Source organism: Halichoerus grypus, chromosome 8 (genome assembly GCF_964656455.1).
Source record: "Halichoerus grypus chromosome 8, mHalGry1.hap1.1, whole genome shotgun sequence".
Taxonomy (NCBI): Eukaryota; Metazoa; Chordata; class Mammalia; order Carnivora; family Phocidae; genus Halichoerus; species Halichoerus grypus.
Genome location: NC_135719.1, coordinates 142218643 through 142241387, shown reverse-complemented (window position 1 = coordinate 142241387; position 22745 = coordinate 142218643).

Sequence of the window (22745 nt, the reverse complement as noted above, 5' to 3'; positions counted from 1 at the left end):
CCGAGTTCCAGGCCAGCCGTGGTCCAGCGTAGCCCTGTAGTTTCAGTCGGCCATTCACACCTCTGAGCCTCCGTGTTCCCATCCGTGAAATGGCTGTAACAATCCCACCTTGCCTCTCTCACAGGACCGTGGGAAAATCCAAAAAGGTGAAGGATGCGAGAGTGCTCTAGAAACCGTAAGGTGCTGTGTGCGAAGGGGTGACAAGGGAGCCCTCTACGTAGGGATGCGCCCAGGGGGGCAAAGGGGGGCTGAAATCCAACCACTTCTCTGCTCACCACACAATGTCACATGAGGGGCTACTCTGACCTGGAGAGAGAGGCTCCCTTCTCTGACGCACGTCAAGGTTCTAGAAGGCTCGGACGGGCTAGCGGAGGCCTTGCCGGGGGCATGGAGGACTGGGAGGTGATTACATCTAGGAGAAAGAGCATAGCTTCCAAATCCCAAGTCCTTGTCCGCCCTATCTAGGCCTTTCTCCCGAGTCGGCACGGTTCCACTTCTCTGGCTGCATCAGGAATTACCTCTCCTTTGGGCCAAAGACAGAAAAGAATGCAGACTTGTTTCCAGGATTATTAAATTACATACAGCGTATTCTTCCCGAGTGTGTCCCGTCTTAGTGGGGTTTAGAGCTGCATTTGGGCCAGGGGGGCTCCGGTTACCTCTAATGAGGATAATGATCAGGAGGCTTAACCATAATTCTTCATTGATTCTCTTGTGCCTGCAGAAACCGTGTTGGCCAACTCGGATGCCGGGGGGATCCTCAGAGGCTCCCTCGGCCTCTGCTCGTGGAGCACTCACCTTGGTCAGGCCCTGGGGGCCAAGGCCTCCTGCCCGCCCTACTTCAGAGCGGCCCAGTGCTTTCAGGATGGGATTAAACACCAGCTTACACCCCTGTGGGGGGGGGAATGAAAGAGCAAGAAATTAAAACCCAAACAAAAAAAAAAGAAAACAAAACGCAGCTAATTCCATCCTGTCAGCGGTGGATATTAAAGACTATTCGCTGGCAAAAGGCCACGGCGTGTCCACAACAATGGTACTACTGTTAAGTTTTAATTCAATTTTCAGAGAGGTAAGTGAAGCCCCAAGTGCCGACTGGGAAGGGGGTGCTGGAAGTTTTGCTCCCTGCAGGCAGTCTGGAGTTTTCCCGAGGCCTTGCTGAGTGGGTTCCCTGCCTCGGTGAATGGAAATGTCCAAACAACGGTGACCCTCCGGGAGCGGCCGTTTTTGGAACATCAGCTCTGTGCCTGGCCTTCTCCAGGCCACCTGCCGGCGGCACCAGAGCTGAGAGGTGGGTGTGATTATCTCCATTTCGGGGAAGAGGAAACCGAGGCTCAGAGAGGTTGGGTGAATCTGGTGAGGTTGCTCAGCAAATGGGTAGCAGAGCTGGGGCTCGAGCCCATGTCTTTCCAGTTCCACTGGCCTTCTGGATTCTGCGGCCTCTGTTCTGTCCATTCTCTGTTGCCCTCCAAACATCGGGACCCGGGGACTCAGAGGTCACTTTTGTGGTTCTGTCTCCTCCTTGGGCAGCTCTCCGTAACAGTTGGCACTGTTTCTCAGAAGTCGAAAGAAAGGCCAATTGCCCCCTTTTGCACAACTGTCCCACCTACATCTTCCCCTCCGCAGGGGGCCTTTGGCCCATGCTCACCCCTTCCTGTTTCACACACATCGTCTTACCCAGCCCTGGGCCTTGCGTTTCTCATAGGTTACCTAGGCTAACTATTATTACTTCATGCCCATTTTACAGGTGGGAAGTGATGAGGCCAGCAGTTGAGTGTAGGCCCGATCCAATGTGCAAACCTCTGCCAAGCTCCCTCCCTGGTTCTGACGTCAATAGGCTCCTCCGGGGGGGGGGGGGGGCGTGCACCCTTGATCGTAGAACTAGGAAAGTCAGGAAAGAGGGAGGGACAGACAAAGGACGTTACAACTTGTCAAGCTATGAAGAATGAGTACAGGTCAAGACATTTAGGTTGAGAAGGGTCACCTGTGGTTAATGGCGTGTAGATGACTGTCCCTTGAGGCCTGCTGGAAGGGTCCACTAGCCACGGTCAGAGGAGACAAGTGGCCTGGGAAAAATGTTCTGTGACCTTGACTCTTGGGTATTTCCAGAGCCTTGAGGCGTGAGGCAGGAACCACGAGGATCCCAGTCAGACAGGCCTGGATTCGAATCCTAGCTCATTCGTCAGCTTGCTGGGTGACCCTGCACATTTTTCTCACTCCTTTTGGGTCCAGTTTCTTTCTTGGCTGCACACCCTCATGCACACGCATGCTTGTGCACGCACACACAGTCACCCCACCCCCTCACGCTGACATAAGGTGCTGAGATCCATGTTGGGAACGTTCACAATTTACTCTCATGACAAGGACGCGGGCTTGAGAAAAAAATGGCTCACACAGCTTTAGCCTTACAGTTTACAAGGAACTTGCGCATTCATTGTAGGAAAAATAGGTCCTTCGTTTTTCAAATGAGGAAGTTGAGGTGCAGAGAAGTGACTTCCCCAGCCAGAGTGAGCTTTCCAAAGCACAAATCTGAGGGCGACGCGCTCGTGTTTCAAGGACCTGCCACTACCCTCAGGGTAAAGACGAAGTGTCATGTGCATACGTGTGCGCAAGTATATGTCCACGGGTGCGTACATATGTGTCCACACACTTAAGTGCATCCACACATAGCCACGAACGTGCGCATGTGCGTGCTTGTGGGTGCACCTGTGGGTGTGTGCAATCTGCTCCCCACTCGCACCCTCCCATCTCCAGCCACGCCCGCCCAGCTGGGCTACTGCTGTTTCCCAACTACTCTGCATTCCTTGCCGCCTTCACGAGTGACATCACAGGAGCACTGACTCTAGAACCAGACTGCCTGGGTTCAAAATCTGTCCCTTACCCTTCTGAGGCCTCAGTTTCCTCATCTGTGAAATGGGTTTAGGAGTACCTAGCTTATGAGGTTTAAACGCAGTATTTGTAAATTGTTTAGAACAGGGCACGACATATCACAGGTGCTACCTGGGTGTTAAACAGATCACTGGGTTGGTGCCTCTTCTTTTTGTTTTAAAGATTATATTTATTTATTTGAGAGAGCATGAGAGAGAGAGAGTGAGCAAACATGAACGGGGCAGAGGGGCAGAGGGAGAGGGAGAAGCAGGCTCCCCCCTGAGCAGGGAGCCCAATGTGGGGCTCGATCCCAGGACCCCAGGATCATGACCTGAGCCGAAGGCAGATGCTTAACCAACTGAGCCACCCAGGTGTCCCAGTTTGGTGCCTCTTCTGTTCCTCCCCTATGGTGGAGCAAATCTCCCCATCCTGGAAGCGTCCATCCCCGTAGACTGCGAGATCTGCTGTCTTTCAAGCCCCAGCTCCCAGGACTGCGGGGCCTGGCAGGTCAGAGCATTCAGGAGGCTCCCTCCAGGGTCCAGCCAGGGTCGGCTCCGAGGGCCGTCACTTGAAGGCAGCATGCCCTGTGTAAATCTCTCTGGAAAGCTATACAAATAATAGCCATGCTAGTTAAGCGTGTGAACAGAACAACATTAGGCCGTGGCTCTCCGATTAAATGATTCCTCCTCAACGTAAAATCGTTTCTGATTTTAATTGTAAACTTCTCGGGACCTCCCATCCAAACGCATGATGGCGCCTTCCCAAGCGGCTGCACCTGGACGAGTAAGGGTTTGGAGAAGCGGCCCACGCTGCTGGCCCATCTGGTGCAGCTGCTTGTATGTGGCGCCCAGGTGTCGTCCCAGTCCCCAAACTGGACAGTGTCACCAGCCCCCTGACTGCTTAGAGCTCTGGCCAGAAGTGGCAGGGGAGAGGGTCCCACAGGCCCCAGGGGGCAGACCCAACTCCACCCAGCTACAGGGTGGGTCTTCCGAGTTCAGAGCTACCTGGAGCATGTCTGGCTCTGCCTGGAAGGCATTAGGTGGCCGTCCAGGTGAGGCCCGGGAACCTAGGCATCTCGGCGAGGCCCGATGGCAGCGGACCCAGCACGCGCTGAGGCCCGAGAACCAGTTGTTACCATTTCAGGAATTTTACGAGCAGAGTATTAAATAGAACCATCATTTCATCATTAATAATTAAATTGTGTAAATTTATACTTAAATAACTTATATTAAAAACAAAGGTAAGCGTGAAACTATTCTGCATGATATCACGATGGTGAATGTGTCATCCTGTATTTGTCTAAAGCCACATAATACACAATGGCATGAGTGAAGCCCAGAGTCAGCTATGGACTTTGGGGGATGATGATGTGTCCGTGCAAGTTCACTGAGGGTTACCAACGTACTCGTACCCAGTCTGGGGAGGGATGCTGAAGTCAGGGAGGCTGTGCGTGCTGGGGACGGGGAACAGGGCACTCCGCTTGCTGCTCGACTTTGCAGTGAACCAAAAAGTGCCCTCAAAAAATCAGGTGGATTAATTCAAAAGCAAAGGTAGTAAGTACTCAAAGCTCATCATTCCTGGTTATTTTACTAAATCTTTGCTGCCGCCTGAGCTCCTGAGGTTATTCACGCAAATTGGAGCTGCGTGGTAGTGACACGGGAAATGCCAACTTAGCGACACGGGAAATGCCAACTTAGCTCTCATCTCGGCCATGCCGCGCCCAGGCGACGCTCCTACCTGGAGGGGAACGTGTACCATGCAAATGGGCCACCGCCACACATAGGGCTCTGTGATTGTTTAGATTTAAGAAAGTACGTGGAAAAAAAAAAAAAAAGAAAGTATGTGAAATACACTTAAAGCGTGTCGTGTCTGTCGCTGTACATGGTAAATAGCCCCCCGAATTGAGGCCCCATTCTCCCAGCCTTTGAAAACTATCGTCTGAGTCAGCGAAGACACTGCTCCTGGGTTACTCGTGAGAACTTCATCGTTCGCTTTTGTCTTACGTGCTAAAGTAAATGGAAACATCCACCATCATTGCTGGGCGGTGTTGCCCTCATTCTTCAGTTGAGACCACTGGTTGGCTATGGGTAGGGGAGCTCATCACCGTGAAAGCATTCTTGGAGAAGCACCTGGCTGTGTGGAATTTATAGTATTGGGTATTGTATTATTTGTTGACTGTGTGCTACACATCTCTCATATCAGTAAAATTTATAATAAGCATTTACCTGCCAAGGCTGCTTGGTTTCCCTCTTAGTCCCGTAAGATAAAAGGTGAAGGGAGTGTAGCAGGTGCTTTAACAGAAGTGAGGAAGAATAGCTGCTCTTTGTTGAGAGCCTCTTAGATGGTAGCACCGTGCCAGACATTCCCTCACATTCCCCCATTCAACTCCCATGATCACCTGAGGGAGCTATCTTAGTTGGGGTTTCCTTGGAAGCAGATCCCGAAACAAGGAATGGAGTGCACATTGTTTCTCTGGGAGGTGACCCAGGAGACAGCGGTAGGGACGGGGAGACAGCCTATCGACGTGGGTGTTACCATGGCGGCAACTGGAGCTGGATCCCACTAGGGGACGCTGGAGCCAGGGAAGAACGAGCCCTCAGGACTCTCCCACGCGAGGGGCGAGGATGCTAGGGCAGGCATGGATACATCAGCTCCTGAGTGCTGCTGGTTGAGTTGCTACTCTGGGAGAGCATTTAATCATTATATTTGTCTCCCATATTGCAACATACTACCTCCATTTTTTTTTTCTGTGAGGATGGAGAGAACCTCCTGTTTCTCTGAGAAGGGGCGAGAAAAACAGCACGAATTGTCTTCAATGGAAAACTTAGAAGTCCAAGAGCAGGTGACTGGGGCTTCTACAGTCTTTCTAGGTCTTGGTCTCTCTCTCGCAGTCTCCAGGCTTTCTCCTCTGTTCTTCCCACAGTCTCAGAAGTTCTCCCTTCATAGTGATGAGATGGCTGCCCCAAATCTAGCCTGACATCCTCCTGGCTCAAGGGGCGCCTGGCTGGCTCAGTTGGTAGAGCATGTGACTCTTGATCTCAGGGTGGTGAGTTCAAGCCCCACGTTGGGCCTAGAGCTTACAGAAGAAGGAGGAGAAGGAGCAGAAGAAGAGGAGGAGGAGGAGGAAGAAAGATAAGAAGGAGGAGAAGGAAAAGGAGAAGAAGAGGAGGAGGAGGAAGATGGAGAAGAAAAAGAAGGAGGGGAAGAAGAAGATGAAGAAGAAGGAGAAGGAGAAGAAGAAACAGAGCAAGCCCTTCCCAGGTACTCAGACAAGAAAAACCTCAGTCTTCTGCTTGGGGCTGCTTGGCCCGGCTCAAGTCACGTGCCCACCTCCTCTCCGGGGGCTCACACAGGGTGCCGATCTGACCCACCAGACTTACATCTTGTGCCTTTTCACAAGGGGCCCATAGGCAGTAGGAAGGAGAGGACCCCACTTGCCCCGAGGACAAACTCTGACAATAGATGGGTGACTTGTGTTCACAAATTCTACAGATTCCATCATGTTGGTCCATAAGGTGTTCTGAGCACATTAAAGGGGTGGGGGAGTTGCAATCTTCATGGACAACATGTAACATGCATCTGCTATGTAATAAGGGAAAAGAGAAGCAGGCAACCCTGAACCGACACTGCATTGGCTTACTTGTTTGTTTTTTACCTTCCTATCTGTCTCCCTTTATTAGACTGGAAGTTTCGTGATGAAGGGAGGGCAGGGATTCTGTCTGTTTTTTTCATTGCTACTAAGCATAGCAGCTAAAGCGAAGTAGGGCATATGGTAGATGCTCAGTAAATACTGGACGGTTGTGTTGACTATAGAGAGTGTGGGTGCATGTGGAAAGGAGTTTGGTTTGTAAGGGCTGGGGGCACTGTGCAGTCCTCTGCATCCACCCTCACGATGACATCACTGTACTATCTGGGCAACAAATGGGGAGAAACAATGAACACCAAAAACAAGGCAGGCACCCTAATAAAGCCAGAACGTAGCCTATTACCTCTGTGACCAGGAAGATTTAGAAAATGCTCCAAGTGGGCTGGCCGTACAGTTAAAAGCAATGACCATGGACCAGTTCTCTCTGTATCCACCTCTTTAATCCCCCCCATGGCTCTACTGAGGCATGGACTCTCATCGTCATCCCCATTTTACAGACGAGGAAACAGAGGCACAGAGTTGAAAGCCACTCCCAGGGTCACACAGGAGGGGCAGCTACGGGCCCAGTGCTTCTCAGACTGTGAATAAGACAGACACGCTTCTGACCCTCATAGAACCACAGTCTACGGCAGAACTTTTCAGGCTTTAAATGCACACCCGGGATCTTGTTAAGATCCGCATTCTGATTCGGGAGGTCTGTGGTGAGGCCTGAGATCCCGCATCTCTTACAAGCCCCCAGACTGTGGCCGCGCACGTGACTTTTAGTAGCAGGGTGGTGCGTGACCTCCCGAGAAGAGGACCTCATGGAAAGCCAGCCACAGAGGGGCTGGGCCAGAAAGTGGCTGTAAGGTGAGCAGAAAGGAGCAGGTTCAAGCAGACCCTCTCTCAGACAGGAAGCAACCTACTGTATTACAACACTTTGATACTTAATCACCAACCCAAGGGCAGCTTAGTTTCTGGCCCAGTCTGGCGGCCTCCTCACACCTCCCCTGCACCATCCCAGAGCCTGGTCCCAGCCGCTTCCTGTGATAGTCCTCTCCCACTTCTGACAAGCCTCCCCACCCTCGGGGAGGCCCCACTTTCTGGGATGCTCTAGCTCCTCAGGGCTGCTGCCGGATGCCGAGCCCAAGGAGGGGGCCCATCAACCCCACCTGGGTCCTGGTCCTCACCACAACCTCCATGAGGAAGCTGACTTGGGGTATGGTAGGAAGCCACCTAAGTCCCCTGCCCCAGCCTCAGGGCATGGCTGGCAGATGCCTCGGTCTCCACACTTGTATAATGGGGGGATGGCCTTTCCAGCCCTAAGTTCTGCTGCCTGACTGGCAGACACACTGAGGAGAAGTCTTAGATTTCAGGCACACTCTCCCCCAACAGTACCTGACATCCCTCGATGCAGCTGGAGGGCAGGTTTGGATCCTGGGGGTAATCTCTCATGGCTGATGGGGGAGGTGTCTTGCTGGGAGACCCTAGGAATGGGCTGTGGCTCTGGGTTCCAGCCAGAGAATGAGGTTTTCACCGAGGGCCTGGCCTGGCTCCCCACCTCCCTCTCTTACACTACTCTTCACACATGGCAGGGGGTGGGCGTGAGGGCAAGGGATGGGCAAAAGGGGAGTGGAGGAAGTGCCTGGTAAGAGTTTAAATATATGTCTGGCAAATGGATGGATTAATGAATGGTTTCAGGTTTCTTCAATTTTCTGGAAGCAAAATTCATGAATCCCTATTGGGGGAGGCGGTGGGGCTGCCCTGGGAAATGGACCCTGATGGGCTGTGTCCTCTGCTATGTCTCCAAGGTCCGATGCATAGTAATTACTTAAATATTTGTCGAATTTATGAATGAAGAGAACTGAACAGTTGGGGGAAAGAATATCCCTCAACTAAAATAAAGGAACCAGTTATTTCAACTTCTTGGGATCAGAAAGAGGAATCAGAATCGAGCAGTGACTAGCATGCAGAGAAAGGGTTTGGGCCAGCAGTGATTTCAGGGTGAGTCCCACTGTGAGGTATTGGCTAATGGAGTTCATGCCCACTCAGGTTACATTAATAGATATAAAACATTTAAAATGAAGGGGGTGGTTTTCTCTCACTCAGCTCTGTTTTACCACTTTTGGAGAATTGTCTTGCATTCTGAGCCCTGCTATTTAAAAGAAGCACTGATAGATTGGAAAAGTCCAGAGGAAAGGGGGCTGGGAGGGCAATTGAAGGAACTCCTGGGGATTTATTTTGAGAAGAGAAAAATAATATCTTGAAATAGTCAAAGAGCAGTCCTGGGAAGGTGAAACTGAATATTCTTTGTGTCACCAAAATGTGGTAGAAATGTTACAGAGAGTCATCTTTAGAGTCAATCTTGCAGCAAAGTTATCCAAAGGTGGAAGATTCTGTCTCCTGAGACAGTGAGTTAAAGGTCACAGAAAGACAGAGGTCAAATGTCCATTGAAGGAGCTGCTACAAGAGGTGATTCAGCAAAACAGAAAGAGCATCACTGTAGGGCTCAGAAGACCAAGGTTAGAGCTGGCTCTGGTTAGACAGTAATGAAGATAATGGCAAGAATCAGTGAAGTGGAGAAAACAACACTAACAACAGAAGAAAAAAAAAGATTAATGAAACCAAAAGTGATTTCTTCAAAAGGATCAATTAAGATAGATAGGAAAATGCAAATAAATATAAAATAAAACTGAGGAAAATATTTATTGATACAAGAGAAACTAAAACACAATTTTAAAGTTTTAGGAAAAACTAAAAGGTAATACATTTTAAAATCAAGACAAATTTTGGAAGAACAAAAAAGAGCAAACACTTACTCAAGAAGAAGCAATTGATCTCCAATAGACCGCTACGCATTTTAAAGATACTGAAATGGTGATCTAGGTCCCTTTGTCACAAAAGGTCCAGGCCCAGATGGTTTTACAAGTGAATGCTATCAAACTTTCAAGGTCGAGAAAATTCTTATCTTATACAAGTTATTTCAAAAGGAGCTGAAGAAAAAGAAACCATTTAATTAGTTTTATCAGATTATCAGTGTAATCTTGATCCTTAAATTAGACAAGAGTAGTCCAAGGAAAGAAAGTTACAGACACAATAAAAAATTCAAACAAACCAGAGTCAATAAATTATTGGGGCTCAGTGGATTGAGTGTCTGACTCTTCATATGGGCTCAGATCACGATCTCTGGCTTGTGGGATCGAGCCCCACATCCAGCTCCATGCTCAGCACAGTCTGCTTGCCCCTCTCCCTCTGCTCCTCCCCCCCACACAGGCTCTCTCTCTCTGAAATAAATAAATAATTTTTTAAAAATTTTAGTTATTTATTTGAGAGAGAGAGCCTGAGTGGGGTGAGGGGCAGAGGGAGAAGCAGGCTCTCAGCTGAGCAGGGAGCCCAATGCGGGGCTCAGTCCCAGGACTCCAGGGTCATGACCTGAGATGAAGGCAGACGCTTAACTGACTGAGTCACCCAGTTGCCCAAAGTTAATTAAATCTTTTAAAAAATAAAAAAATAAAAAATAAATTATTGGAACTAGCAAGAAAGTTCAGCAAGTTTATTAAATACAAAACAACTTTTGAAAACATCAGTAGATTTTTTTACATGAACAATAAATAGAAAACATAATAATAAAATAGACCATACACAAGAGCAACAAAGCCATAAAGTATCTAGAAAATAACCTAAAAATAAAACACACAGGGGTGCCCGGGTGGCTCAGTCGTTAAGCGTCTGCCTTCTGCTCAGGTCATGATCCCAGGGTCCTGGGATCTAGCCCCGCATCGGGCTCCCTGCTCAGCGGGAAGCCTGCTTCTCCCTCTCCCACTCCCCCTGCTTGTGTTCCCTCTCTCGCTGCGTCTCTCTCTGCCAAATAAATAAATAAAATCTTAAAATAAATAAATAAATAAAACACATGACCTCTCCGAAAAAAATTTTTTTAAATTGTAGTAAAAGACTTAAGACCCCCAAAATAAATAACTATTTCATGCTTTTGATGGGGGTGAGTTAATATTAAAAAGATGTCGAATTTCTCCAAATTAATCCATAAATCCAACGTGGTCTCAATCTCAGTTCCAGTTGGGCTTTTTTGACGGATTCCGTGAACTTATTTTGAAGAATAAAGGTCTGTGACTAGCAAAAGCAACTGAGAAAAATAGGAGCAACGTGGGAAATCTCACTCCATCAGACAATGACAAATTGCAAAGCCCCTGTTCCACAAACCAAGTTGGGATGATACACCAAAGAAGCAAAGAGGGGGCTTGGACAGAGATGCATGTGTATGTGGGAACTTCATAAACAATAAAGGGGGGGCACGCATTTCAGTGGGGGAAAGGAAGGATTGTTGAGGTGTTGGGGAAACTGGGTCACTACAGGGAGAAAAATATGTTAGATGCCTAACTAGTAGTACAGAAAAGTTGAACCACAGATGGATTAAAGACCTCAATGTGAAAGACAAACATAAACATAATGAAGTTATAGGAGATTATCTTTGTAACTTGGGACCACGAAAGGACTTCCTATACAAGACCCCCAGAATACAAGCTATGGTTTGAATGAAGTGTGGGGAAGGAACAGATGGATTTTTGAGTACGTTGACAGTAAGGATTTCTGTTCATGAAGGGCAACCTGGACAAAACTGGTAAATAGACACAAGGCGGAAATGTGCAATATCTAAAATTAATTAGGGATTGATAGCCTAGCATATATATATAAACTGTTGTAAATCTACAAAAAACAACACTACCACCGCCAACAACAACCAGGAATCCCAATAGAAAAATCGTCAAAGAGGGACGCCTGGGTGGCTCAGTCGTTAAGCGTCTGCCTTTGGCTCAGGTCATGATCTCAGGGTCCTGGGATCGAGCCCCGCATCAGGCTCCCTGCTTGGCGGGAAGCCTGCTTCTCCCTCTCCCACTCCCCCTGCTTGTGTTCCCTCTCTCACTGTGTCTCTCTCTGTCAAATAAATAAATAAAATCTTCAAAAAAAAAAAAATCGTCAAAGAACATGAACTAGTAATTCACAACCAAAGAAGCCCCAAATTCTAACAAGCATATGAAGAAATACTCTTACTAGGAACCAGAGAATTGCAAATTAAATCAACAATGTGATATCACTTTACATCTATCAGACTAGCATGGATTAGAAAGGAGGATACAGGGAGGTGGGTGGAACATCATTCTGAAAGGTCATCAGACAGAACTCCATCAAATTAATTATGTGTATCTCCTATGACCCAGCAGTGCAACTCCCTAGTGTTTTGTCTGGAGAAATCCAGAAGATATTTATGGGAATGTTCGTCACTTCACTGATTAGGTCTAGGGACCCTGGAGGCAACGCATATGCCAATCACTGGGCGGGAGGATGGATAATGAAGACATGCTAGATGCATACACTAGGGAATACCATGAGCAATTAGGGAAAGACACATAACAACATGGACAGAGCATAAATACATATAACTGAATGAAAAAAAAATAGAACCAGCATAATATCTAAGTACAATCGTATTACCTGCACATAAAATAATAGAACGTGTTTTATACAGCAATGGCAGGAGTGAGCCTGGGGAATGGGGAAAAAAGAGATTAGGTTGACCTATCCATCGGTCAAGCTGGCACGCTAACACGGACCAGGAGCACCTTTAGCCATGAGCTGAGGAGTGTGATGACTCAGTCCTCTGAACCTGAGGTCGTGCAACGATCATATTGGCTGGGCCTTCAAATCTCAAGGCGGGCATCCTTGGGCAAGAGGACTCACCTCTCTGAGATCGGCAGTCCTGCACGGCAGGGCTGTTACAAGGCTCCAGGGTGATCTGTGTAGGGGACTCAGTCCACAGCTTGGCACATAGTAGGTGCTTCTTCAGTGGACAAGCTGCAGAGTATCTTCTGGAGCCAAAAAGCTGGCTCTGAGGCTTAGTTCCTGTGTGGCGTTGGCAAGTTACTCAACCCCTCTGTGCCTGAGCCTCATCATCAGCTATGTGGGAATAAGAAAAGCTCTGCCTGGCGGGGCTATCATGAGGACTCGCTGAGTTAATCTATGTGAAATGCTTAGAATGACGCCTGCCATGTACTCAGTCCTCAATGGGCATTTGCTTTTATTTTTATTATTCAACTCATTATGAAAAGAGGGACTGTGTCCTCATGGGGTTTCTTCCCAAACTGAGAAGCTATACTTTCATGAATCTAGGAAATGCCTGTAATATGCTCAACAGATGGAACAGTGTGACTCAGCAGGAGAGGGTGAATTACTGAGTGGATTTTTTCTCATCTGTCATTCCAGAAACCCAAGTGAGATGGTCAGTGCTTCTGAAAGCTGCCTCGGCCGCGTGGCTGGGAGGCAGGGAGGCGGGGCACCATGGGGTGGGGCAGGAGGAGCTGTCCTGACTCGGCAGGTGTGTGCGCCTGACCGTGGGCCAGCCCCGCCCACGCCCCCTTCCACTGGACCGGACAGAACCTTGGGGTCTCCACCTCAGGCCCTGGAGAAAGGCCTCGTCCCCCATTGCTGGGGGCATCCAGAGTGTCTCACTGTCATATGGGAATGATTTAGGACTCGATTGCAGGGTTCTTGGGGCAGGAGCAGGCTAAGATTTCCATAAACACGAGTACTAAGCCATTTATGGGTTTTACTAGAAATTTTATTGGCGTTTGGTCGTGTTGGCATTGTGTGTGCCTTCAAAGGTAAATTAGATTACTGGCAGTGGATTCAATTTAGCGGTAAAAATGTAAAGGGAGAGGAATCGGGCTGCAGATGAAACAATGCAGTGACTGTTCTTGGGTCGACAGACGGTGAAATCACCAAGGGGGCGTGCGCGCTGAGAGGGGGTGACGTGGGGGACCAGGATGCAGCGCTGTGTCCCCACCGCCGGGACATCCTACGCACTTTGCCCCAACGGCCACCTGCGTTTTCTGTCCTGGAAGGTGCCAGGCTCAGCCATCCGCATACACATGAACAACACACTGCACAGACTTTTGAGGAAATACAGTAACTGCAAATTTGGGAAGAGGTCTGCACATGGAGGGGCCGAGAAAGCTTAGCTGACAAACAGCCCCACCGCAGCTGATGTGTCCTGAGCTCTTAACCGCGTGCCACGCACTGTGTACAACTCCGCACGGCCATCCTTGAGGGAGGTGCAAATAATAGTTCCATCTTGCAGATGAGGAAATCGAGACAGGCTGGGGGGGAGTGATTTGCCCCAGATGACCCAGCTAGTATGTGACACGGCTGGGACTCAAACTGTGAGCCTGTGCATCTCACCAATGACATTTCAATGTTCCCAGGAAAGTGCCTGTGTCCTTCTCATATGGGCTCATGTGTGTGTGTGTGTGTGTGTGTGTGTGTGTGTTACCCAATTGGGGGGTTTGGGTGGGGAGCCGAGCTGTGGGGGTCTTCGCTGCAGGCCCACACAGAAGATGGGGGGCATCATGGTAGAGCCAGAGCGTCTGACCCCAAGAGGGGGGCTGTGGGTCCCCAACGAGCCACAAGCTTGCATGGTGACCTCAGGTAGGCCAGCTCAGCAATCTGGGCCTGCTAGAAAGGTGGGGGGAGGTGCCGTTTCTGAAGGCGGGGAATTGTATCAAATGTAGGGATCCTATAAGAGAACCAGGGTCCTCCTTCCTGTGCTTCCTCCCTCTGGGGGCCCCTCTCTGCCCCATCAGCAGGGACACCCCGCAGTCTCTGTTCTAGTTCCTCTGGATTAATTCCTAGCTGGTGATGAGTGAATTGAATAAACTGAGCCCATGGAGCGAGGCATGAGGATGCACCGGGGCTCCACGATGCTGGCATGCTCCTGGGGTTTGGGGCCAGTGGCTGGATGGCCCCATATGCATCGCCAGCCGGCTACCCAGGCCAGACCACGAAGTCATCTGCCCCCCTCCCTGGGTCCCCTCCACAGCCTGAGCTCTGTGCAGCCGCCCCCTTCCTCCCTGTGTCCATCCCCCTCTGGCTCAGCTGGATTCCTGGGACCAGCTCCTGACAGGACCAGGCTGGTGGAAATGAGGGAACTGGGCTGTGCAGGGGGCGGAGCACCGGGAGCCAAGGGGGCCTGGGGAGGCCCTGGGAGGTCTCTATGGGAGGAACATGGGGCGTGTCCCAGGGGTGAGGCTGGAGGGGCCAGCTGTGGCCAGGTCACTGTCAACTCCCCTAACAACGGGCGGAGGTGTGTGACACGGAGATTGAGCAGCCAGGGGAGTCCTCTCTGAGGGGGTGCTGTTGAAAACATGACCCGCGTGACAAGAAGGTGCATGTTTATCTTTGTATATCTGTGCATGCATAGATTCTATCAGACACTGGGCTAAAGACTTATCTTCATGAGGATCCAGCAATGTAGGTGTTATCCCCACTTCACTGAAGAAGACACTGAGGTTCAGGGTGGTGCAGTGACATACCTCAGTTCACACAGGACTGCAAAGCCTCAGCCGGGGGAGCCTGAGGATACCCGAGGAGTTACCTATCCGTGAGAGTGTGGGCTTCCTGAGGGCAGGGTCTGGGTCATCGCCCTCTCCCCAGTACTGAACAGACAGCGGGTATGACCATGAAGGTTGTGACCCAACTTAAGCTGAAAGAGAACCAATATGTGGCTACTTATGAATCCATGGAGCTTTCCAAAGATGTGGCTTGGGGATCCAGTGCCCTGAGGCCAAGTTCTCTCTAACGGTAGACTTCAGACAAGCTCCTGGGAGCGGTGTTCGCAGGCAGAAATCCTTGCCAGAACACCTCAAATCACCTCCCTTGTGTGGCCTTCATTCCCAGTGGGAAAGAGTGACCGCCCTGTTTATGAAATGGTTGTGTCCAAAGGACACAGCTGGTTGGTGTGCAGCAGACCTAGAAATCCGGGTTAGGGTCCCGGTTCTATCACAGATGGTCACATGACACTGGTTGACTCATTTTCCCACTGGGTTCCTAAATTAACTTCCTTGTGCCAAGGAGGCTTACATGTCCAGACCCCTCGGGGTGACACCTGAGATGAAGCTAACAGGGAAGCAGGAGAAGTGTTCAAACCCTAGGATAGGACCAGCTACGGGATTTGCAGGGCTCAGGGAGGAGAAAAATGCAGGCTCCTTAATCAGAATTTCAAGATGACAGAGCAGTGCACTAAGCCAGTTGTGGGGTCTTTCCGAGTGTGGGCTGTGTGTGCTGCCCAAGAATCTGCCCAAGGAGACTGTCCTCAGAGAGGTCCCTAGAGGTCCCCTCTCGGTGTCAGGCAGTGACTTGGTTTCCAGCTGGTTAGGCTGGGTCATTCCAAAAACTGACATTCCAAAGGATGAGAGGTGGTTTTAGCCCTGAGTGGTTTGGAGAACAAAACTCTTTACTGGTTAAAGAAGAAATGAGGTAAAGATGAACCTCCTTCGGCATTTTCCTCACTGGTGGCTGAGGCAAAATCCCACCCTGAATCCATGTGAACTCGCTGCTGCTGCTGGGGCTCGGGTCCTACCTCAGGCTCTTCCTGCCCTGCGATCTTGGCCAAACTACTTCCCTCCCCAGGCCTCAGCTTTCTTCTGGGCAACTGGTGGGGTAGGGGTCGCTGGGGGTGGGCCCGATCATCCTCTCCCACCCCAAAGAACCCCCCATCCTCAAAGTCTGTCCTAGACTGGTGTGGTTATCAATACATCAATTCATGTAAAATTCTCATTAAATTCATTAAAGCTTTTTATTATTTTTTTTTCCCAACCAGTGCCCCAGGTGGGAGTTCACGACATTTTCAAGATTAAAAAGGCATCAAAGTAATCCTGAATGTGAGTGTGGAAAACCTTGGGAAACCATCCGGCTGGGATTAGCCAGATGATTTCAGGTTTCCTCACAAGGCAAACACTATGCAGCAGCCAAAAATGCTGTCAGAGCAGAATGAATGGCACAGAGAGATGCTAAGGATGTACGGGTGAATACAAAAATAGAAGAGGTTGAAAATGGTGTGGATGACGTAATTCTGTCTTGAGAAGAAAACATGGATATAACATTTATAAATGTCCATTATATGTAGCAATAAAGGTTAAGCCCCAAATATTAAGCATGACTATTTCTGGGTGGTGGGATTTTGTGTTTTTCATTTTTTTTTTCTTCTTTCTCTTATCTATATGTTACCTTAATTTTTCACCATAAACATCTGTTACTTCTATCATGAGTAACAATGATCAGATTATTTTGTTTGAGAGGCTGAGCGCCCTGAGATTCCTGCATCTCAGCTTCAACCTTGGGCTGTTTTGGCTTCTGACCTGCTTTAGGACTGGATAGAGTGGGGGCTGGGGGAACTCTCCGCGGGGGGGTGGTGGTCTGTTAAATAGCTTGATCTCTTTTATGGGGTTCTTGTACACACCTCGGCTTGTCTCGATGGCCCCCTCGTCACTTGCAGGGCACCTGCCTCTCAAGCCTCGCGGCTGGACACGCTCCAGCCACCGGCCCCCAGGCCCCAGGCTCTGGGACAGCTCCGGGTCGGGGGCAGCCTGGCCTCCCCACCGGGCCCTCCACCTGAAAGAGATTAGCTGGGACCACCAGAAGCCTGCAAGCCTAATCGCAGGGATTTTGTTTCTTGTTTCCTCGGACGGGTTTCTCCAGGTGTTTCAAGTGATTAGCCAGGACCCATGCGGCCGGTCACTGTGCCACCATTGTGTCCCCAGCGCTGTTTCCCTGCCACGTGGCCTTTGGGATGACCTCAAATAAAAACGGCAAGAGCAGACTGCCAAGTGGCTGGACCATTTATGTGAGGGATGTGGGACAACGGGGAACACACCCAGAAGGCTTTATAGCTCCACCTCGGGCCCCAGCAATGGGGGCTCCCTGGCTCCCAGGTGCCTCACTGGCCTCCTTTATGGGGGACACCTCAATGACGCAGGCCTGGCTTCGGGAGGCTTTTTTCTTTTGGGGTTGGTTTTGCTTTCCTGCTGGGATGGCCTCAGTAAATCCCCCTGATTGCCACTGAGCGGTGAATGAGATGGTCTGTTGCACAGACAGCTGGCCTCCAATCCAGCAGATAAAGAGGGATGCCTTCCCCAGCGTCTTGGGTTTCTCACGCCACCTCTTCCCTGGGTATGGATTACACTGTTTTCTCGTAAACATGCCCCCCATGCCCCCCCCACCCCCAGCGAAGGCTTCTTCTGAGCAGCGGAAGAGACCCAGAAAACCTCAAACAGAAATGGGGGTGGGGGTGGGAGGAAGGTCCAGCCCAGGTCCCCCTCTGCCCTGGAATCTGGGGTTTTTCTGTCTTCACAGTTGGACGGGGTTTCAAGAAGCAGTAAATACAGAAAGGGAGACAGAAGAAAACGCAAAAGGCAGGGTGGAGGCACTTAGAGTCATCCCTTGGCTTTCAACCCACACCCACCTCCTTTTCTTGCCAGAGCTGGTTGGAGGCTTAGGGAGCCCACAGATCCTGGAGCCCTCAAACTGAGCCTCATGAGCAGGCTTCTGGGGGCTAAGCAATGCTCAGACCATGGGAAGAATCTTTCTCTGACCGTGTTCACGGCTTCCCTCGGATTCTCAAAGGCCTGTGACTCCATGAGAGTTCAGGATCATTGACTTAGTTCAACCTCATCTTATATATGGAGAAACTGAGGCGGGGGGGCAGGTGACCATCCCCTGGTGACTAAGTGACAGAGCCAGGATGCCCAGGACCATACACCCCGAAGTCAGATTAGGACATCATCCCAGGGTTGACACCACATTGGAGGCCATGCCCTGCTTAATAATAATAAAAATAAGAGCATTTGCTCTGCATCAGGCTCTGCTGGGAGCCTTTGACATGTAATAATTCCTTTTTTTTTTTTTTAAGATTTTTATTTATTTATTTGACAGAGAGAGAGACAGTGAGAGAGGGAACACAAGCAGGGGGAGTGGGAGAGGGAGAAGCAGGCTTCCCGCTGAGCAGGGAGCCCAGTGCGGGGCTCGATCCCAGGACCCTGAGATCATGACCTGAGCCGAAGGCAGTCGCTTAACCAACTGAGCCACCCAGGTGCCCCATGAAATGTAATAATTCCTTAATTTTCAAAACAGCCCTACGAGGGAGTTTAATATCATCATCATTTTACAGACCAGAAAACTGAGGCACAGAGGAACTCACGACTTATCCAAAGTCACGGAGCTGAAGAGACACGGAGCTGGGATTCGGAGCCAGCCAGCCTAGCTGCAGACTCTGCACTTCTAACCACATCGCGTATTGGGCATGCAAGTGGGCGAGCCTGGGGCCATGACGGGGGTGCCCGTATGTGCTCTGGTCATTCCAAATTGGGGTGTCTGCCGTTTACCTGGGGACCTTCTCCCCATCTCTGAGACTCAGCTTCCTCATCATTTCTACCTCCTGAGTTGAATGGACATAAAAGCAAAGTGCTGCCAGTCCTTCCAAAGCTGGAGATGGTCCCGGGACAATGTAGGGGGGAGGGCGGGGCCAGGAGGACGGACCGAGTGACTGGGGAGGTTGGAAGGTAGGGTTGGCTTCTCCTTCCACCCCCCGGCGGGGGGGGTAGGTCTCCTGAAGGGTTTGGGGCAAAAAAGCAGTTGGATTTGATTGTGTCTCTGCAAACATGCCTTCTGAGGACCCAGTGAGGGGTAGTCCCAAACACAGGCTGAATGGGCTTTCTAGATCCTTCTTGGAGCTGTCACTCAAGCAGAATCCTTGTTCAGGTACCTTTTTTTTTTTTTTTAAGATTTTATTTATTTATATGAGAGGGAGAATGAGAGAGAGCGTGAGGGGGGGAGGGTCAAAGGGAGAAGCAGACTCCCCGCTGAGTGGGGAGCCCGATGCGGGACTTGATCCTGGGACTCCAGGATCATGACCTGAGCCAAAGACAGTCGCTTAACCAACTGAGCCCCCAGGTGCCCTTCGTTCAGGTGTCTTAGCGGCCCTCTGCTGCACCCAGAGCAAGAGCAGAGCTTGGTCACCACGGAGGAAGAGCCCACTCTTGTTGGCAGTGTCCCTCCCTCCCCTTGGCCCACCTCCCTCTTGCCAACCCACAGTTACCAGCTCCTGAGCGATCCTTGTCCCTCAAATAAGCTTGGGACAGAAAGCAACAAGCGAGTGAAGATGCAAACACAGAGCCCCAGCACAGTAACATTATGCTGTAAGGGCAGGGCACCAGAGATAGCTCTGTTCCCATCTCAGGTAAAGGCAGGTCAAAGGTTTTAGCAATCAGGGCTGGGTTCTGCTTAAAGCAGTTAAGGTAGGAACACTCTTTCTGGAACTCCCTAGCACCCAGTGAATGTTCAAACCCCTTTGCCTGGTGTTTAAGCTTCACCCCGACCAACGTGCTGCCCTACATGCCCATCAAATGGAACTGTGCTCACCTGTCCCCATTCATAGACCAGACTTTTCCATCTCCAACAGGTGTCTTTCCTCCGAATCCCTATGGGTCCAAATCCAGACCATCCTACAAAGTCCTTACACATGCCCCTTTGCTCAAAGCCCTCCTTGACTCCTTGGTGACATCATTTCTTATGTGTAGCTCTCATGGCATTGATGATTTCTCACCCATGTTGGAATTATTTGGCAATGTCCCCTAGCCTGGGCGCTCCTGGAGAGCCACGGATCTGTAAACTCTCAGGAGTTTGGGGCCCTCCAGATTCACCTGCTTAGTGCATGAACTTTGTCCACACCACCTAGGCACCTGTCTGTCCTTCCTCTGTCTCCAGGTTTCCGGGAGCCCAGGGCAACCTGCTTCATGCAGCCCCGCCCCCCACTCCACCCCAGAGTCTCCTGGTAGAGTGCACTAGTTACGGTCTTCACCGGCAAGGACGCTGAGGCACAGAGAGGTCCTGAGCTTTCCCACAGCCACACAGGTAGTAAATGGCAAGAATGGAACGTGAGCTTGGGCGGTCTGGCTCTTGACCAGGATATGCTACTCTCTCAACTCAGGAAGGCAGGTAACATACCCATCTCAGAAAGTTCTTCTGAGGATTCAGTGGAAACTCACTTTCTCCTCATCTAGTCTCTTGTCTCCAAGATCCCCGGGTTGATCCTCGCATCTCCAGCCACGAAATCTAGCACACAACAGGAGTGCAGCAATGGCTATTGAGTAAATTATTCGGGTTGTGCTCAAACTCAGCTCTTCACAGCACCTTGAAGTCCATGGAATCACTTTGAGCCTCCCAGGAATCTCAGAGGAAGACAGGACGGGGCCAACACACCCATTCTACAAATGAGGCACAGAGACATAAGTGACCACTGGGGACACAAAGCTAGTGAGCAGGGCAGCTGGACCCGGGCACCGACATCTCCTTGTGACAGCTCCGCTTGTCCGCTCTCGTTTAAGCATCCCCACATGGCTGCCTTTTTACTAGACACAGTATTCATCTCCTCAGGCTGCCTTAGCCAAGCACCCCAACCTGGGTGACATGAACACCAGAAACTTATGGTTTCATGGTTCTGGAGGCCAGAGGTCTGACATCAAGGGGTCGGCAGAGCTGTGGTCCCCTGGAAACTCTAGCAGAGAATCCTTCCTCGTTTCTGCTAGCTTCCAGCATGTACGAGTGATCCTGGTGCTCCTGGCCTGTGGCTGCGTCGCTCCTGCCTCCCCTCCATCATCACGTGGTCTCTTCCCTGTGCGTATCTCTGTCTCTGTCTCTTCTTCTCTCTTACGAGGACACCAGTCATATTGGAGCAGAAACCCACCCTGCTCCAGTATGACCTCATCTCAGCCTCAGCTAATTACGTCTGCCATGACCCTCTTTCCAAATAAGGTCAATTCTGAGGTGCTGGGCTTTGAATTTCAGCCTATCTTCTGGGGGGTCGCAGTTCAGCCCATAACAGACACATTATTTTTTTAAAATTTTTTATTGTTATGTTAATCACCATACATTACATCATTAGTTTCTGATGTAGTGTTCCATGATTCATTGTTTGTGCATAACACCCACTGCTCCATGCAGAACGTGCCCTCTTTAATACCCATCACCAGGCTAACCCATCCTCCCACCACCCTCCCCTCTAGAACCCTCAGTTTGTTTTTCAGAGTCCATCGTCTCTCATGGTTCGTCTCTCCCTCTGATTTTCCCCCCTTCATTCTTCCCCTCCTGCTATCTTCTTCTTCTTCTTTTTTAACATATATTGTATTATTTGTTTCAGAGGTACAGATCTGTGACTCAACAGTCTTGCACAATTCACAGTGCTCACCATAGCACATACCCTCCCCAGTGTCCATCATCCAGCCACCCCATCCCTCCTACCCCACCCCCCACTCCAGCAACCCTCAGTTTGTTTCCTGAGATTAAGAATTCCTCATATCAGTGAGGTCATATGATACATGTCTTTCTCTGTTTGACTTATTTCACTCAGCATAATACCCTCCAGTTCCATCCATGTCGTTGCAAATGGCAAGATCTCATTCCTTTTGATGGCTGCATAATATTCCATTGTATATATATACCACATCTTCTTTATCCATTCTTCTGTCGATGGACATCTTGGCTCTTTCCACAGTTTGGCTATTGTGGACATTGCTGCTATAAACATCGGGGTGCACGTACCCCTTCGGATCCCTACATTTGTATCCTTGGGGTAAATACCCAGTAGTGCAATTGCTGGATTGTATGATAGTTCTGTTTTCAACTCTTTGAGGAACCTCCACACTGTTTTCCAGAGTGGTTGCACCAGCTTGCATTCCCACCAACAGTGTAGGAGGGTTCCCCTTTCTCCGCATCCCCGCCAACATCTGTCGTTTCCTGACTTGTTAATTTTAGCCATTCTGACTGGTGTGAGGTGATATCTCATTGAGGTTTTGATTTGGATTTCCCTGATGCCGAGCGATGTTGAGCACTTTTTCATGTGTCTGTTGGCCATTTGGATGTCTTCTTTGGAAAAATATCTGTTCATGTCTTCTGTCCATTTCTTGATTGGATCATTTGTTCTTTGGGTGTTGAGTTTAAGAAGTTCTTTATAGATTTTGGATACTAGCCCTTTATCCATAACAGACACATTATTCACAGCAAATATTTGGTCGTGTTCATATTCAAATATAGACGTAACACAATCAGGAAGATATGCCAACCAATCTGCATGAATATGACAAGTCACACAAGGGAACACAACAAAATAGACTCAGCAGATACATGTTTACTATGATTAAAAGAAAAACAAATTAAATAACTTGGATAAACTATTCTGTTCCTAATAAAGTAGCAAACACTTTTAAAATGGTAATATCCATTGCTGGTGTGGTTGGAACAAAGCTAGCAAATGCATTTATTTGTCGGTAGCTTTCTAAATTATTACAGTTGACCCTCAAAGAACACAGGTTTGAGCTATGTGGGTCCACTTACACACAGATTTTTTTCAATAAATACA